The sequence below is a fragment of the Oncorhynchus gorbuscha genome, linkage group LG03, assembly GCF_021184085.1.
Source record: "Oncorhynchus gorbuscha isolate QuinsamMale2020 ecotype Even-year linkage group LG03, OgorEven_v1.0, whole genome shotgun sequence".
NCBI classification, from domain to species: Eukaryota; Metazoa; Chordata; class Actinopteri; order Salmoniformes; family Salmonidae; genus Oncorhynchus; species Oncorhynchus gorbuscha.
The window spans coordinates 98571028-98590220 of NC_060175.1; the positions used below are offsets into that span (position 1 = coordinate 98571028).

A 19193-nucleotide genomic window follows, 5' to 3' on the forward strand; every position below is an offset into this window, starting at 1 on the left:
GAACAGACCAGTGACCGACTGCAGATCAGTGGTGCTGTAGGCATCTGGGGCCCTGCTAGCCGAGGGGGGGGCGTCTCTCTGCTAGAAGAAAATGACAATGCTCCACAGGACCACGTCCATAGAGTTACAATGGAAGTGATGTTACATCGCATGCTCCTGGATAAAGTTGGGAAGTTTCAATAACCGTGTGCTTACGGGTGGTAGTATCAACCTCTAGCCAATACGTTTCTATACATTTCTATACGTTTCTATGGTAAATACTTTCACAACCGTTACCAGGAGACCAGGGTTGTTAATTCAGGTGCAGGAAAGCTTAAACACTTCTGGTTTTTGTTTCTACCTGGTATTTAATTCCACTCACCTGGTGTCCCGGGTCTGAATGACACCGGAAGTTTCGGCCCTCCAGGACCGAGATTGAACAGCCCGGCTATAAACAGGAAACAAGCTAAAGTAGCATGATCATAAACAGGAAACAAGCTAAAGTAGCATGATCATAGACAGGAAACAGGCTAAAGTAGCATGATCAGAGACAGGAAACAGGCTAAAGTAGCATGATAATAGACAGGTAACAAGCTAAAGTAGCATGATCATAGACAGGAAACAGGCTAAAGTAGCCAGACCTGGGCCCTGGCAGTAAACCCCCACAGCACATGGCCTACAGCAGAGCCTGGACCTGCTAGAGCAGTACTGCCAGACCTGGGCCCTGGCAGTAAACCCCAAGAAGACCAATGATTTTCCGGAGACGATCCAGATCTCAGGGCATTAGATCAAAGTTCTCAATTGGTAAAAAAATATATAGAGTACTAAAAAGAAGCTCAACGGGAAACCTAAATGAGGCAATGAATGAACTAAGCAAGAAAGCACGCAGGGCATTCTACACCATTAAAAAACTAATTATATTGAAATGTCTATAAAAATGTTGCCAAACCTTATTGACTGTGTCATTGAACCAATTGCACTTTATGGCGGCGAGGTTTGGGGTCCATTTGAAAAACAAGACTTCACCCAATAGTACAAACACCCCATTGAGTTCTGTAAGATGGTCTTACATTTCCAGAGAAAAACTACAGTACAAACATTGCATGCAGGACAGAATTAGATCCAATATCCACTAATAATACAAATGAAAAAAATAGCAATTACGTTTTGGAAACATCTAAAATACAATGACCCCATCTCATATCATTACCAAGCCCTGCAATGCCAAGAGCTGAGCAAAGAAAAGAGTCCCCTCATCCAGCTGGTCCTGGGGCTGATTTCACAAACCTGTTCTACTAACACACTGAAGCCTCAGGAACAGAACATCCAATCAACCAGATCAAAACAAATTGCAACATAGTCCAAACAAAACGACATTCCCTATTGTGAAACACAAGCATAACACTAAGCACAATGCAGTGCTATCTGGCCCTAAATTGACAATACACCATTGCAAACTATTTGACCATGGTTACTGATCAAAACCTTAGAAAAGATTTGACAAACTACAGACTCAGTGAGCACAGCCTTGCCATTGAGAAAGGTAGACACAGGAAATCCCTATAGAGGAATGGCTGTGCAACCACTGCAGAACACGAGAAAGAGCTGCATTTCCTGACAAATTACTAAACAATTAAGGAGTGTTATTTCATGAAATTAGAAACCTTTATTCAAGGTTTATTGGTCATTTATGAACATTTGAACATCTTGGCCACGTTCTGTTATAATCTCCACCCGGCACAGCCAGAAGAGGACTGGCCACCCCACATATGCTCTCTCTAATTCTCTCTTTCTTTCTCTCTCTCGGAGGACCTGAGCCCTAGGACCGTGCCCCAGGACTACCTGACATGATGGCTCCTTGCTGTCCCCAGTCCACCTGACTGTGCTGCTGCTCCAGTTTCAACTGTTCTGCCTTATTATTATTTGACCATGCTGGTCATTTATGAACATTTGAACATCTTGGTCATGTTCTGTTATAATCTCTACCCGGCACAGCCAGAAGAGGACTGGCCACCCCACATAGCCCGGTTCCTCTCTAGGTTTCTTCCTAGGTTTTGGCCTTTCTAGGGAGTTTTTCCTAGCCACCGTGCTTTTACACCTGCATTGTTTGCTGTTTGGGGTTTTAGGCTGGGTTTCTGTACAGCACTTTGAGATATCAGCTGATGTACGAAGGGCTATATAAATAAATTTGATTTGATTTGATTTGATTTATTGAAGACCTCTCTGATGAGAATAGGCTTCCCATCGTGTTGGGGGAGGACACAGAGAGCTGTGGGTTGACAGCGCACTACATTGAAGACCTCTCTGATGAGAGTAGGCTGCCCATCGTGTTGGGGGAGGGATAGGCTGCCCATCGTGTTGGGGGAGGACGCAGAGAGCTGTGGGTTGGCAGCGCGCTACATTGAAGACCTCTATGATGAGAATAGGCTGCCCATCATGTTGGGGGAGGACGTAGAGAGCTGTGGGTTGGCAGCGCGCTACATTGAAGACCTCTCCAATGAGAGTAGGCTGCCTATCGTGTTGGGGGAGGGAGAGACAGGGAGAGACAGAGAGAGCGAGAGAGAGAGCGAGAGAGAGAGAGAGAGAGAGAGAGAGAGAGAGAGAGAGAGAGAGAGAGAGAGAGAGAGAGAGAGAGAGAGAGAGAGAGAGAGAGAGGGAGAGACAGAGAGAGAGAGAGAGAGAGAGAGAGAGAGAGAGAGAGAGAGAGAGAGAGAGAGAGAGAGAGAGAGAGAGAGGACAGAGAGAGAGAGAGAGAGAGAGAGAGAGAGAGAGAGAGAGAGAGAGAGAGAGAGAGAGAGAGAGAGAGAGAGAGAGAGAGAGAGAGAGAGAGAGAGAGAGAGAGAGAGAGAGAGAGAGAGAGAGAGAGAGAGAGAGACAGAGAGACAGAGAGAGAGAGAGAGAGAGAGAGAGAGAGAGAGGGAGAGACAGAGAGAGAGAGAGAGAGAGAGAGAGAGAGAGAGAGAGAGAGAGACAGAGAGAGAGAGAGAGAGAGAGAGAGAGAGAGAGAGAGAGAGAGAGAGAGAGAGAGAGAGAGAGAGAGAGAGAGTGGGAGAGAGACAGAGAGAGAGACAGAGAGAGAGAGAGAGAGAGAGAGAGAGGAGGGGGAGAGACAGAGAGAGAGAGAGAGAGAGAGAGAGAGAGAGAGAGAGAGAGAGAGAGACAGAGAGAGAGAGAGAGACAGAGAGAGAGACAGAGAGAGAGACAGAGAGAGAGAGAGAGAGAGAGAGAGAGAGAGAGAGAGAGAGAGAGGAGGGAGAGACAGAGAGAGAGAGAGAGAGAGAGAGAGAGAGAGAGAGAGAGAGAGAGAGAGAGAGAGAGAGAGAGAGAGAGAGAGAGAGAGGATGGAGATGAAGAGAATGAGGTTAGTCATCAAAGACTCTCTGCCCACGTTCAGTGGCCTTGTTTTCCCTTCTCTCACAGACACTCCAGATTGCTCTACACAGAAAGACACATCAGGACTATAAAGGAATACTTGTTGACAGAAAGTATAAACCCACAAGCACAACCACTCTAATTTATTAGAGATCAAAGAGCGCAATAATTTGTTTTAATTTCTTAGGGATAGCCCCCTTTTTATCAATTTCCGCCTAAAATGACATACCCAAATCTAACTGCCAGTAGAAATCAAGGCCAGACCAGACCAAAAAAAGAGAAAACAAAAGACGGCTGGTCTGGACAGGACCAATACAATACCACAGCCGTAAGGCGTCCACATGCTTCCCAGCCGAAACCATTTGGAAGAGTTTGCATAGATTGACAACATTTTGTGACGTTTTTGTTTGTTTTGGACTTCGGACTTCGGGGTTTTTCCGGCTGTTCACAAATCTTATTCTCGTGGCAGTCTGACGTTGGTCGACGAAGTTTGCACGTTCGTCGTGATTGGTCAGCAGTAGGGATTCTTCAATTAACGCTTTGTTGTTATTCAGCGAGAGATGACTCGTTTTCATGCACATTATTTCATTGAGAAATACTGCACCAAACATCATAGTAAATTGTAAAATTGGGAGACTAAGATCTCCTTGGCGAAACATCAAAATTAATGACAGATTTCTTGAGTAATCTTAAATTAATTCTGACTATTTTGAGGAAGTTTACACTGGCTTTTTGTTTTCATTTTTCAACTGAAGGTCTTTTAATGGAGAATGTGAGCACACTCGTTCGGTTCGCATAGCCGAGTTTGACTAGGCACCAGCCAAACAGAAGCATGATGAAGTGTTTAGTGGGGAGTAGCCATCAACAGGTATGTAGAAAACGTGCTGTAACAGTTCATCTGTAACAGTTCACTGGACAGTTCATGTCCAGAGTCTGTGTTCTTTTGCCCATCTTAATCTTATATTTTTTTTGGCCAGTCTGAGATATGGCTTTTTCTTTACAACTCTGCCTATAAGGCCAGAATCACGGAGTTGCCACTTCACTGTTAAAGTTGAGACTGGTGTTTTGTGGGTACTATCTAATGAAGCTGCCAGTTGAAGACTTGTGAAGCGTCTGTTTCTCAAACTAGACATGTAGTTGTCCCCTTGCTCATTTTTGCACCGGGGCCTCCCACTCCTCTTTCTGTTCTGGTTAGAGCCCATTTGTGCTATTTTGTGAAGGAGGTAGTACACAGTGGCAATTTCTTGCAAGGAATAGGCTTCATTTCTCAGAACAAAAATAGACTGATGAGTTTCAGAAGAAAGTACTTTGTTTCTAGCCATTTTGAGACTGTAATCGAACCCATAAATGCTGATGCTCCACATACTCAACTAGTCTAAAGAAGGCCCGCTTTATTGCTTCTTTAATCAGTACAACAGTTTTCAGCTGTACTAACATATTTACAAAAGGTTTTCTAATGATGAATTAACCTTTTAAAATTATAAACTTGGATTAGCTAACACAACGTGCCATTGGAACACAGGAGTGATGGTTGCTGATAATATGCCTTTGTAGATATTCCATTGAAAATTAGCCGTTTCCAGCTACAATAGTAATTTACAACAATAACAATGTATACACTGTATTTCTGATCAATTTAATGTTATTTTAACTTCACTAGGGTAGGGGGCACTATTTTGCTTGCCCAAAGTAAACTGCTTGCTAATCAGGCCCAGAAGCTAGGATATGCATATAATGGGTAGATTTGCATAGAAAATACTCTAATGTTTCCAAAACTGTTCAAATAATGTCTAAGTATAACAGAACTGATTTGGCAGTTGAAAACCTGAGAAAAATCCATCCAGGTAGTGGGATTTTTTTTATGTTTGTAGTTTTCTATTGAATGCCATTACAGTATTTATTGACTTAGGACTCCATTTGCAGTTCCTATGTCTTCCACTAGATGTCAACAGTCTTTGGAAATTGTTTCAGGCTTGTATCCTGAAAATCAGAGAGTGGACCTTACAGTGTCCCAGAGCTTTTTCATGCAGGTGACCCAAGCACCTTTCTTGTTTAGCTTTTATATTTTTTAATTAACTAGGCAAGTCAGTTAAGAACAAATTCTTATTTTCAATGACAGCCTAGGAACAGTGCCTTGTTCAGGGGCAGAACGACAGATTTGTACCTTGTCAGCTCAGGGGTTTGAACATGCAACCATTTTGGTTACTAGTCCAATGCTCTAACCACTAGGCTACGCTGCCACCCAATATTGGTGCTCAAGCAGAAGCGTTACAAAACTCAAAAATAGAGATAAAATTAATCCCTTACCTTTGATGATCTTCATATGGTGGCAATCAGAAGACATTCATTTACTCAATAAAAGTTCCTTTTGTTCGATGAAGTCTCTTTATATCCAAAAACCTCCGTAAAGTTCATAGAAACATGTCAAACGATGTTTATATTCAATCCTCAGTTTGTTTTTTAGCCTAAATGATCTCTAATATTTCAACCGGACAATAACGTCGTCAATTTAAAAGGTAAACAAACAAAAAACTGCACATGCGCATAAAAAGCTCTGCGACATGGTAGGGTCCACTCGTTCAGACTGGTCTTACTCCCACATTTATAAGAATACAAGCCTGAAACGATTTCTAAAGACTGTTGACATCTAGTGGAAGACATAGGAACTGCAAATGGAGTCCTAAGTCAATGGATAGTGTAATGGCATTGAATAGAAAACTACAAAAACAAAACAAAACTACTTCCTGTATGGATTCTTCTCAGGTTTCCACGTGCCAAATCAGTTCTGTTATAGTCACAGACACTATTTTAACAGTTTTAGAATCTTTGGAGTGTTTTCTATTCAAATCTACCAGTTATATGCATATAATATCTTCTGGGCCCGAGTAGCAGGCCGTTTGATTTGGGCATGCTTTTCATCCAAAATTCCGAATGCTGCCCACTACCCTAGAGACATATTTTTTCCTCAATTGTTTTAATTTATAGCCTTATTCTAAAATTGATTAAATAAAACATTTCCTCATCAATTTACACACAATACCCCATAATGAAAAAGCAAAAGACAGGTTTTTAGAAATGTTTGCAAATGTATTAAAAATGATAAACAGAAATACCTTATTTATATAAGCAATTGATAAAACAGGACCATGTTTGCAAAACACATGTTTCTGAGCTTATGTCAATTTTGCACAGGTAAGCTAACGAGTACAGAAATCCGAAATGGAGCTCTATAGACCTCTATATATATCGTGACTGTATCCAATACACCACCACCTGTAGTTATGTTGCAAAAAAATATGTTATGCAATAAATGCAAAATTCTCAATTACATATATTGATAAAATAAAGGTTTAAGGAAATACAGGCACCACATTACTACAAGACCAAACAGCTCAATCAAGCATGACGATCTTGCACATATTGTCACGTTCTGACCTTAGTTCTTTTGTTATGTCTTTGTTTTAGTTGGTCAGGGCGTGAGTAGGGTGGGCAGTCTATGTTCTTTTTTCTATGATTTGTTCTTTCTGTGTTTGGCCTGGTATGGTTTTCAATCAGAGGCAGCTGTCAGTCGTTGTCCCTGATTGAGAACCATACTTAGGCGACCTGTTTTCACCCTTGATTGGTGGGTGATTTATTTTTCTGTTTCGTGTGTTTTGCACCTGTTTCCGTTGTGCTTTTTGTTTCTTTGTTTGATGTTGTTCAGTTGAAATAAATAACATGAACAAGTAGCACGCTGCGCTTTGACCTTTCACCTTCTTCTACCGACGACCACTACCGACGACCGTTACACACATAAAAGCAGCATTCATATAATAATAGAAAAGAAATATAAAATATAATAGAACAGCTTGAAAAGGCAGTGGAATGGGATTAGTGTGATGTGTGAAGAGTCTAATATTTTCACTTCTATGTGTTACAAATCACATTATTGTGGGAGCACCTCCTCTAACAGTGTTTGAGAAGGTTTGAATCCTAAGGAACCTGCCTACACATAGTTTGAAGTACACTACCAACATGGCTACTGTAGTAGGTCAAAGCAGTGTGCTGGAAAACCTTGGTAGAGCCTGGGTGGAGTAGGCATTGTGGTGCTGGATAACCTTGGTAGAGCCTGGGTGGAGTAGGCATTGTGGTGCTGGAAAACCTTGGTAGAGCCTGGGTGGAGTAGGCATTGTGGTGCTGGAAAACCTTGATAGAGCCTGGGTGGAGTAGGCATTGTGGTGCTGGAAAACCTTGGTAGAGCCTGGGTGGAGTAGGCATTGTGGTGCTGGATAACCTTGGTAGTTCCTGGGTGGAGTAGGCATTGTGGTGCTGGAAAACCTTGGTAGAGCCTGGGTGGAGTAGGCATTGTGGTGCTGGAAAACCTTGGTAGAGCCTGGGTGGAGTAGGCATTGTGGTGCTGGAAAACCTTGGTAGAGCCTGGGTGGAGTAGGCATTGTGGTGCTGGATAACCTTGGTAGTTCCTGGGTGGAGTAGGCATTGTGGTGCTGGATAACCTTGGTAGAGCCTGGGTGGAGTAGGCATTGTGGTGCTGGATAACCTTGGTAGAGCCTGGGTGGAGTAGGCATTGTGGTGCTGGATAACCTTGGTAGAGCCTGGGTGGAGTAGGCATTGTGGTGCTGGATAACCTTGGTAGAGCCTGGGTGGAGTAGGCATTGTGGTGCTGGATAACCTTGGTAGAGCCTGGGTGGAGTAGGCATTGTGGTGCTGGATAACCTTGGTAGAGCCTGGGTGGAGTAGGCATTGTGGTGCTGGATAACCTTGGTAGAGCCTGGGTGGAGTAGGCATTGTGGTGCTGGATAACCTTGGTAGAGCCTGGGTGGAGTAGGCATTGTGGTGCTGGATAACCTTGGTAGAGCCTGGGTGGAGTAGGCATTGTGGTGCTCATGAATTTCCTTTCTTTTTCAGTTGCAGACCAACTTCTCACTTAAAATATAGTTTTTTGTTTGTAACTAATTACTAACTGGATCCTTATATTTGTCCTATTTCACACGTTTGTAAATGTGTTTTTTTGCATATCCCAACTCCCCCTGATAGACCCTTGGAGTGGGGTCACAGCCAGAGTCAGCTATTATCAATGGTGACCATGGAGCAATTAGGATTTTGTGCCTTGCACATCAACAGATTTTTCACCTCAGGGATTAGAACTAGCAACCCTTCAGTTCCTGGCCAAACACTCGAACCGCTAGGCTACCTGGAGCCCTAGCACACATAACTCTTGTCACTTTATCCAGTAGCTTTGATCCACAACAACATACTGTACACTCACAACGGGGTTGGTTGTGTACTGGACTGTGCACGTTGCAGTTAGGAACTCATAGGCACTGTGGTGAGATTCATGACAATATCCTCTCTTTAAATGTAGACTTGTTTGCGTCGAAGACAGGTACTACACACACACACACTACAGACAGCACACACACACACACACACACACGCACACACACACACACACACACACACACACACACACACACACACACACACACAGACACACACACACACACACACACACACACACACACACACACACACACACACACACACACACACACACACACACACACACACACACACACACACACACACACACACACACACACACACACACACACACACACACACACACACACACACACACACACACACACACACACACACACACACACACACACACACACACACACACACACACACACACACACACACACACTCACACACACACACACACACACACACACACACACACACACTTGGCTTTGACACATTCTCTGGTAAAAGGTTTGAGATGGCACACACAATCACACTGTGACACACACACACATAACTCTTGTCACACACACACACACTGTACACTCACACACTGGACACACACACTCATAGGCACTGTGGTGACACAATATCACTTGTTTGCGTCGACACACACACACACACACACACACACACACACACACACACACACACACACACACACACACACACACACACACACACACACACACACACACACACACACACACACACACACACACACACACACACACACACACACACACACACACACACACACACACACACACACACACACAGAGGACTTGGCTTTGATGAGTCATTTCCATTCTCTGGTAAAAGGTTTGAGATGGCTTCAGACATAACTCCTCTCATAACGGCCTTTAATCCAGTCACTGTGATGTCATATGATTTAGATAGTAAAACCCCTACAAAATGTACTGCATGGTGTGGCTCAGTTGGTAAAACCATGGTGTTTTCAATGCCAAAGTTACCAGTTACAACTTGGCAATCAGATCCCAAAATGAGCATCTTATTGTTAGAGGCTCAGTAACCAAGCCTCACAGCACACGGGCTGGCTGTCTGTATTTGGCACATCCTGTCCTGTTCCCTATTGGCTTGTGTTTCTGTCGACTCCTCTCCTCCTCAGAATAGATGGGGCGACAGGCCCCTCAGTAACAAGAGCATCCTGCCTGCATGGCAACAACGTAAACAGCCCTCTGTGTTATGTCTACCCTGCCATGGTCTGATTTTATAACCCAAGCTATCTACTGCTCCTACAGTATGTCATACAGTACTCAACATCCTCTCATCTATTGTAAAATACGTACAGCAGCGAGGACAGAAAACACAGGTTACGCCGATAGCTAACCGGTGAAAGCTAGCTGTCGCATGGTGATGTCACCTGGTGATGTCATTTAAACCCCCCCCTAACAAAACCATTTGTTTTGGTATATGACTGACGGATGTGTCTATGGGTACATAAGTGTATCAATAATTGAAATGGCCATTGACTGTACCTGTAATGGTAGACCCCAGACTGTACCTGTAATGGTAGACCCCAGACTGTACCTGTAATGGTAGACCCTAGACTTTACCTCTAATGGTAGACCCCAGACTGTACCTGTAATGGTAGACCCCAGACTGTACCTGTAATGGTAGACCCTAGACTTTACCTGTAATGGTAGACCCCAGACTGTACCTGTAATGGTAGACCCCAGACTGTACCTGTAATGGTAGTCCCCAGACTGTACCTGTAATGGTAGACCCCAGACTGTACCTGTAATGGTAGACCCCAGACTGTACCTGTAATGGTAGACCCCAGACTGTACCTGTAATGGTAGACCCCAGACTGTACCTGTAATGGTAGACCCCAGACTGTACCTGTAATGGTAGACCCCAGACTTTACCTGTAATGGTAGACCCCAGACTGTACCTGTAATGGTAGACCCCAGACTGTACCTGTAATGGTAGACCCCAGACTGTACCTGTAATGGTAGACCCCAGACTGTACCTGTAATGGTAGACCCCAGACTGTACCTGTAATGGTAGACCTGTAATGGTAGACCCCAGACTGTACCTGTAATGGTAGACCCCAGACTGTACCTGTAATGGTAGACCCCAGACTGTACCTGTAATGGTAGACCCCAGACTGTACCTGTAATGGTAGACCCCAGACTGTACCTGTAATGGTAGACCCCAGACTGTACCTGTAACGGTAGACCCCAGACTGTACCTGTAACGGTAGACCCCAGACTGTACCTGTAACGGTAGACCCCAGACTGTACCTGTAACGGTAGACCCCAGACTGTACCTGTAATGGTAGACCCCAGACTGTACCTGTAACGGTAGACCCCAGACTGTACCTGTAATGGTAGACCCCAGACTGTACCTGTAATGGTAGACCCCAGACTGTACCTGTAACGGTAGACCCCAGACTGTACCTGTAATGGTAGACCCCAGACTGTACCTGTAATGGTAGACCCCAGACTGTACCTGTAATGGTAAATGAAGTGTTTCACCATGTCCATTTGGATTTGAAAAAGGACAGGCACGGTTTATTTTCTATGTATTTATTATTTATTTAACCTTTATTTAACATTTTATTTAACTGGGCAAGTCAGTTTAGAACAAATTATTGTTTACAATGACGGCCTACCAAAAGGCCTCCTGTGGGGTTGCGGGCTTGGATTAAAAATATACATCAATTTAATAAAAATATAGTGCAAAACACACATGACAAGAGATACAACACAACACTACATAAAGAGAGACCTAAGACAACAACAAAGCACGGCAGCAACACATGACAACACAGCACGGTAGCAATACCACATGGTACCACATGGTACCACATGGTAGCAACACAACATGGTAGCAACTCAACATGGTAGCAGAACAAAACAGGTTACAAACATTATTGGGCACAGACAACAGCACAAAGGGCAAGAAGCTAGAGACAACAATACATCACGCAAAGAGACACAACTGTCAGTAAGAGTGTCCATGATTGAGTCTTTGAATGAAGAGATAAAACTGTCCAGTTTGAGTGTTTGTTGGAGCTCGTTCCAGTCGCTAGCTGCAGCAAACTGAAAAGAGAAGCGACCCAGGGACATGTGTGCTTTGAGAACCTTGAACAGAATGTGACTGGCAGAACGGGTGTTGTAGATGGAGGATGAGGGCTGCAGTAGATATCTCAGATAAGGGGGGGGGTGAGGCCTAATGCTGAGCATCAGGAGCCAACAAACACAAGCCTTCAGGTTTCAGACACGTCGAGGTTACTCATCAGACGACTGTATTTCAGTGAACTACTGCCGTTATGCACACATAGTGTAGTACAGCTATGTGTATCACACTTCATGCATCAAAGCAGGACCTCTGCAACACTTCCTCTAACGCGGGCTATCTGAAACACAACGTTCAGACAGCAAGAGATCAGAGGGAGATGTAATCCTGCCATAACTCACTCAGCAGCATTATACAACGCTGATTTGACCTAGTGGATGTGTTGACCACACTAGTGTTTCCCGGTTCATTTCTGTTCTGTAAGACTATACGCAACGGGACGGTTGCAGAGAGGTCTTTGAAATCTTAAATACATTTTGTCAGGAAATGCAGTTCTGTCTCAGGTTCTGCTGTTGTGCAGTGGTTGTGCAGTGGTTGCACAACCTTTCCTCTACAGGGAGCCATGTTTTCAGATGTCTACCCTTCTCAATGACAAGGCTGTGTTCACTGAGCCTGCACTTTGTCAAGGTTTCTAAGGTTTTGATCAGTAACCAAGGTCAAATAGTTTGCCACGGTGTACAGTCGATTTAGGGCCAGATAGAACTGAATTTTGTTTGTTCTTGTGCTTGTGTTTCCCAAAAAGCAATGTAGTTTTGTTTTGACTGTGTTGTAATTTGTTTTATTCTGATTGATTGGATGTTCTGGTTCTGAGGCTTCAGTTTGTTAGTAGAACAGGTTTGTGAACTCAAGACCAGCTGGATGAGGGGACTCTTTTCTTTGCTCAGCTCTTGGTATTGCAGGGCTTGGTAATGATATGAGATTGGGTCACTATATTTGAGATGTTTCCAAAACTTAATTGCTCTTTTTTTAGTTTTTATTATTAGTGGATATTTGCCTAATTCTGCCCTGCATGCATTGTTTGTAGTTTTCCTCTGGACATGTAGGAGAATCTTACCGAAGTCTGCATGCAGGGTTTTAATGGGGTGTTTGTGTCACACCTTGATCTGTTTCATCTGTCTTGTGCTCGTCTCCACACCTCACCAGGTGTTGCCCATTATTCCAATTATCCCCTGTGTATTTATATGTGCGTTTTCGGTTTGTCTGTTGCCAGTTCGTCTTGTCCCGTCAAGTCCTACCAGCACATTCCCGTGGTTCCTGTGCTCTAATCTTTCTTAGTCGTCCCAGTTCTGACCTTTCTGCCTGTCCTGATCCTGCCTGCCGTCCTGTACCTGCCTGACTCTGACTTGGATTATGACTCTTTTCCTGCCTCGACTTACCTTTTGCCTGCCCCTTGTACTATAATAAACTCTGAGACTGGTACTATCCTCCTCCTGTGTCTGTATCTGGGTCATGTCCTGAGTCGTGATAGTACGAACGGGCCTTGACTGACCCAGCAGACTCAGACCAGCTCCGCAACGGCGTCACCTTCAAAGGAGTCGCCATTGGTGGACATGTAGTAGTACTTTAATACCTCATGGAAAGACTCCAGACCTTGGCAGAATGCCATGACCACACGTTCACTGCGTTGCTGGAGCAATTTCACAGGTTATCTATTAAGCAGCAAGCCACAACAGTAAACCACCCCAGACTGCCGCTTCTCCCCAATCTACCCCAGTTTCCTGAGAACCCCACTTACCTCCTCTGGAGTGCTACACTGCAGATCCAGGATCCTGCCAGGCGTTTCTCTCCCAGTCTGGAGTAGTTTGTGGTGGAGGTTAGAAAGGTGTTTGATTCTCCGTTGCCTGGGAGAGAGGCTGCTCGTAAGTTACTGCAACTTCGTCAAGAATCCTGTAGTGTGACAGACTAGCCGGTAGATTTTTGCACTTTGGCTGCTTAGAGTGCCTGGATCCCAGAAGCTCTGTTCGAAATGTTCCTGCATGGATTATCAGTGTTGGTCAAAGACAAGCTCACAGCCCGGGAGCCCATGGATCTCGAATCTCTCATAGCCATGACCATATGGATCGATGGGCGGCTATGGGAACGTAGGAGGGAGAGGAGGTCTGACTCGGTCGCACTCGCTCGCCCACAGCGCCCACCTCGCCTCCGAGGAATCCCAGAGGTACGTGGTAGGATCACCAGAGTTCCCTCAGGAATCACAGAGGGCTGTTGACTCGCTTCCTCCAGAGCCCATGCCCCTGGGCAGGGCCAGATTGTCTCCTGCTGAACGCTTACGCAGACTGAGCACCAATAGCTGTCTGTAAGAGGACATTACATATCTACCTGTCCATTAAAAGACCAGGATCATCAAGGAGTCATGAGTAAGTTGGTGAGCCATACGGGGAGTTTCCCCATCTTCCATTTCTCGTACTCCTCTCCATGCTATCCTGTTGTGGGGTGACCAGTCCAAATCTCTTCAGGTGCTCATTGACTCTGGGCCCGACGAGACCTTTATGAACGGTACCCTGGTGTTGGAGCTGGGAATTCCCACACAACCAGGACCTCCGGGTAGTTTTCAATAAGGCCCATGCTACATCTCTCCCTCCGCATCAACCTTACAACTGTGCTATTTATCTTCTCCCGGGAACTACATCGCTTCAGGGGCGGTTTTATTCCCCGTCTGGTCCAGAGACCAAGACCTTGGAAGAGTACATTGAGGTTTCCTGTTTCCTGGGGTTTGTTAATGTCTACCACCGCTTCATCCAGGGTTACAGCATCCTGGCTTCTCAGCACTCACCTCCCCCCAATGTTCCATTCACGTGGTCTCCAGCAGCTGACCGGGAGTTCTCGGACCTCAAGCATCGGTTCACTACAGCTCCCATCTTCGTCCATCCAGAACCGTCCAGTCAGTTTTGTGGTGGAGGTCGATGACTCAGACGTCAGAGTGGGGGGCCGTCCTGTCCCGGCGTTCTACCCAGGACCAAAAGCTGCATCCCTACGCTTTCCTTTCCTATCGTATTAACCCCGCTGAGAAGGGAAACCGAGAACTACTCATGGTCATTATGACGTTGGAGGATTGGAGGCACTGGTTAGCGGGGGCAGAACATCCATTCATAGTGTCATAGTGATAGTTTGTCCCATTGGGTGAAATATTGTTTTGCAAGTGGACCCCACTCACCTTGCTGCCATAAAGTGCAATTGGTTCAATGACACATTCAATTAGTTTTTAATAGGTATTTCAATTTGAATTCATTTTTTTATGGAGTAGAATGCCTTTCGTGCTTTCTCTCTCAGTTCATTCTCTGCATCATTAAGGTGTCCAGTTGAGCTTTTTTTAAACCTAAGTAATTGTAGTGTGTGCAGTACTCTATAGATGTTGTACCAATTGAGTACTTTGGTCTAATTCCCTGAGATCTCTCACCCTCTCGCTCCCACTCTCTCGTGCTCCCTCTTTCTCTCTCTCTCCCTCCCCCTCTCTATTTCTCTCTCTACCCCCTCTTGCCCATCTCTCTCTCTCCTCTCTCCCTCCCTCTCTCTCCTCTCTCCTCTCTCCCTCCCTCTCTCCTCTCTCCCTCCCTCCCTCTCTCTCTCCCTCCCCCTCTCTCTCTTCCTCCCTCCTCTCTCTTTCTCTCTCTACCCCCTCTTGCCCATCTCTCTCTCTCCTCTCTCCTCTCTCCCTCCCTCTCTCCCTCCCTCCCTCTCTCTCTCCCTCCCCTTCTCTCTCTCCCTCCCTCCTCTCTCTTTCTCTCTCTACCCCCTCTTGCCCATCTCTCTCTCCTCTCTCCTCTCTCTCTCCTCTCTACTCTCTCCCTCCCTCTCTCTCCCTCCCTCCTCTCTCTCTCTCCCTCTCTCTCTCCTCCCCCGTTTCCCTCTCACCCCCTCTCACTCTTCCCCCTCTCTAGTTCCCTCATCTGATTATCAGCTGTTGTCAAACACATGAGTCTGAAAATAAGATGATTCATATTAGATAAAAAGACGATCTGAGTATGACATCCTAATAATTAAAGCATACTCTTTTGAAATGTTCTAAATTTTACGTACTATAAAACGTTCTGTGTTCACATACCCAAATGCTTACTATTAAGAAAGCAAGTACAGGTAACCAGACACAGCATGTTTTTTACACGAAGAAGACCAACTTAGTTCACTTTATAGACTTGAACCCAGTGTTATTACCTTTACAGACCCTTCACACACACACACACACACACACACACACACACACACACACACACACACACACACACACACACACACACACACACACACACACACACACACACACACGCACGCACGCACGCACGCACGCACGCACGCACGCACGCACGCACACACACACACACACACGAGTTCAGTGACGGCAGTTTAATACATGCTAGTTTCCATTGTGTAATCTGCATGGACTATTTCCTGTACCACAGAGTTCCAGACAATGATTCATGGTGAGGTGGGTGAAGCAGTCCAACAAGACACTGACGTACCACAACATCACCTGACATGTGGGCACCATCACCTGACATGTGGGCACCATCACCTGACATGTGGGCAACATCACCTGACATGTGGGCAACATCACCTGACATGTGGGCACCATCACCTGACATGTGGGCACCATCAGCTGACATGTGGGCACCATCACCTGACATGTGGGCACCATCACCTGACATGTGGGCACCATCACCTGACATGTGGGCAACATCACCTGGGCACTTCAGCACCATTATCACCAATGGTGTGTGTTTTACATTTACCACTTGGGTTTAGGGTTACAATTAGTGTTAGGGGTTAGGGGTTAGGGTTACAATTAGTGTTAGGGGTTAGGGGTTAGGGTTACAATTAGTGTTAGGGGTTAGGGGTTAGGGTTACAATTAGTGTTAGGGGTTAGGGGTTAGGGTTACAATTAGTGTTAGGGGTTAGGTTTAGGGTTACAATTAGTGTTAGGGGTTAGGTTTAGGGTTACAATTAGTGTTAGGGGTTAGGTTTAGGGTTACAATTAGTGTTAGGGGTTAGGTTTAGGGTTACAATTAGTGTTAGGGGTTAGGGGTTAGGGTTACAATTAGTGTTAGGGGTTAGGGGTTAGGGTTACAATTAGTGTTAGGGGTTAGGGGTTAGGGTTACAATTAGTGTTAGGGGTTAGGTTTAGGGTTACAATTAGTGTTAGGGGTTAGGGGTTAGGGGTTAGGGTTACAATTAGGGTTAGGGGTTAGGTTTAGGGTTACAATTAGTGTTAGGGGTTAGGGGTTAGGGTTACAATTAGGGTTAGGGGTTAGGGGTTAGGCTCAGGGGTTAAGGTTTAGGGTTAGAATTAGGGTTAGAATTAGGGTTAGGGGTTAGCCACTTTAATAATGGGAATTGATGGGAAATTATGTAAAATATATCACTAGCCACTTTAAACAATGCTACCTAATATAATGTTTACATACCCTACATTATTAATCTCATATGTATACGTATATACTGTACTCTATATCATCTACTGCATCCTTATGTAATACATGTATCACTAGCCACTTTAACTATGCCACTTTGTTTACATACTCATCTCATATGTATATACTGCATTCAATACCATCTACTGTATCTTGCCTATGCCGCTCTGTACCATCACTCATTTAACTTTATGTACATATTCTTATCCCCTTACACTTGTGTCTATAAGGTAGTAGTTTTGGAATTGTTAGTTAGATTACTTGTTGGTTATCACTGCATTGTCGGAACTAGAAGCATAAGCATTTCGCTACACTCGCATTAACATCCGCAAACCATGTGTATGTGACAAATAAAATTAGATTTGATTTGATTTAGGGAAAATACCATTTTGAATGTAAATACATTTTAGGTCCCCACAAGAATAGTAAACATATGCTGTGTGTGTGACAAGAAACCCTCAGTACAGTAGAACCCCATAACATTAACCCTCAGTACAGTAGAACCCCATAACCTTAACCCTCAGTACAGTAGAACCCCATGATCCTAACCTTAACCCTCAATACAGTAGAACCCCATAAACCCACAGAACAGTAGAACCCCATAACCCTCAGTAAGGTAGAACCCCATAACCCTCAGTACAGTAGAACACCATATCCATAACCCTCGATACAGTAGAACCCCATATCCCTCAGTACAGTAGAACCCCATAACCCTCAGTGCAGTAGAACCCCATAACCTTAACCCTCAGTACAGTAGAACCCCATAACCTTAACCCTCAGTACAGTAGAACCCCATAACCATAACCCTCAGTACAGTAGAACCCTATAACCATAACCTTCAGTACAGTAGAACCCCATAACCCTCAGTACAGTAGAACCCCATAACCTTAACCCTCAGTACAGTAGAACCCCATAACCATAACCCTCAGTACAGTAGAACCCTATAACCATAACCTTCAGTACAGTAGAACCCCATAACCCTCAGTACAGTAGAACCCCATAACCATAGCCTTAACCCTCAGTACAGTAGAACCACCCTAGCATTCCCCTGCTGAATGTGTGTGTGAGTGTGTGTGTGTGTGTGTGTATGTTCTTCATTATCTCCGTTCCAAGTATTGTCTCAGCAGCCGGGGCCGAGCCAGGCTCAGACTGGCTGCTCTTTGTGTAACCAAGACCAGCTGAAGTACTAACCCACCACAGGGCCACACTCCTTTCCACCCCAGGGCCACACTCCCTTTCCACACCAGGGCCACACTCCTTTCCACACCAGGGCCACACTCCTTTCCACCCCAGGGCCACACTCCCTTTCCACCCCAGGGCCACACTCCTTTCCACACCAGGGCCACACTCCTTTCCACCCCAGGGCCACACTCCCTTTCCACCCCAGTGACTGAACACACACACACACACACACACACACACACACACACACACACACACACACACACACACACACACACACACACACACACACACACACACACACACACACACACACACACACACACACACACATAGACACACACACGTTTGTCCTAACCCAGCACCAATACGATTGATTCGACTAAACTTACTAATCTCCTTACTGTTGTTCAGTGGAATCGGGAGGGTTAGGAGCCGGGACAGAACTAGAACGTGATTGAGAACCACTGAGTGTAGACTACAGACTATGATGACGAAACCATACTGTAACTGGCCACCAGTGGGGTGATTCAATGTCCCGTCTGGTTCGTGGTAACAGTGGTATCCTCTCATCTGATCTCCTGACCACATCCCTATATGAGTACAACAAGGACATCGTGACACGTTGGTTTCCTGCGGTGGGCCATATACACATTGGATGCGTCCCAAACAACATCCTATTGCCTATATAGGGCCCGTAAGGGCTCTGGTCGAAAGTAGTGCACTATGTAGGGAATAGGGTGCTATTTTGGGTGGCGCAGGTAGGTGTTAGTGCCTTTATCGTATGATAACGCATGTTTCTGTGTGGTGTAGACTGCTGATACTGTAAACCTCCTGTTGTGG

At 45.1% G+C, this 19193-nt stretch overlaps 1 long non-coding RNA gene across 1 annotated transcript; it reads left to right on the forward strand.

Moving 5' to 3' along the window:
• The first annotated feature begins 3718 nt into the window (after positions 1-3718).
• LOC124023276 lies at positions 3719-16428 on the forward strand. Its single transcript, XR_006836684.1, has 3 exons — positions 3719-3861; positions 4107-4219; positions 16161-16428. It is a non-coding gene; the product is annotated as an uncharacterized LOC124023276 (long non-coding RNA).
• The last annotated feature ends 2765 nt before the right edge of the window (positions 16429-19193 follow it).